Below are 992 nucleotides of genomic sequence, written 5' to 3' on the forward strand. Positions count from 1 at the left end.
AATATGTCAAAGAGATACCTGCATTCCCATGTTTATTGCAGCTCTATTCACAATAATCATGATATGGAATCAACCAAAGTGTCCATCAACAGATGACTGGATAAGGAAAATGTGATATATAAATCTATATTTAAATATATATTTAAATTTAATATAAACATATACATAAATTAATTGTGTATGTGTGTGTCTATCACAGACATGTACAAANGGACATTATGATAAGTGAAGTAAGCCAGAAACAGGAAGAGATATACCACGTGTTCTCAATCATATGTGGAAGCTGGGAAAGTTGATCACATAGAAATATAGAGGAGAATGGAGGGAACCAGTTGCTAGAAGGGCAAGGAGGGAGGGGGCATTGTGAGAGGTTGGTTGTGGAATACATAAGCACAGCTAGACAGAGGAATAAGATCTAGTGTCCTGTAGCACCATGGGGTGACTATAATTAACAGCAATGCATTGTACACCTTCAGTTAGCCACAAGAGAGGATTTAGAATGTTTCCAGCACAAACAAATGATAAATGTTTACCATAACAAGAAAAACAAAAGCTACTGTAGTTACCAGGATTTCAGAGTATGTTCAGAGTGTGAGGGAAGGAGGGAGGGAGAAATGAATAGGAGAAGCACAGAGGATGTTTAGGGCAGCGAAACTATCCCGTATGACACTGTAATGGTGAATACATGATATTATGCATGTGGCAAAACTGTAGAAGTGTACAATACAAAGAGGGATCCCTAAGGTAAAATTAAGTTAATAATAATATATCAATATAGATTCAAAGTAGTAACAAATGTACCACACTAATGTAACATGTAAATAACAGGAGAAACTGTATATGTGGGTGGGGGGAGGGTGTGGGAATAATCTGTACTTTTTGCTGAATTTCTCTGTAAACTACAACTTCTATAAAATAAAGAAAAACACAAGTATTGCTATATGTAGGTAAACTTAGCACTAACATTCTTTGTTAGATATTTTTAAGAAGGA

Source organism: Galeopterus variegatus, unplaced genomic scaffold (genome assembly GCF_000696425.1).
Source record: "Galeopterus variegatus unplaced genomic scaffold, G_variegatus-3.0.2 Scaffold12453, whole genome shotgun sequence".
Classification (NCBI taxonomy): Eukaryota; Metazoa; Chordata; class Mammalia; order Dermoptera; family Cynocephalidae; genus Galeopterus; species Galeopterus variegatus.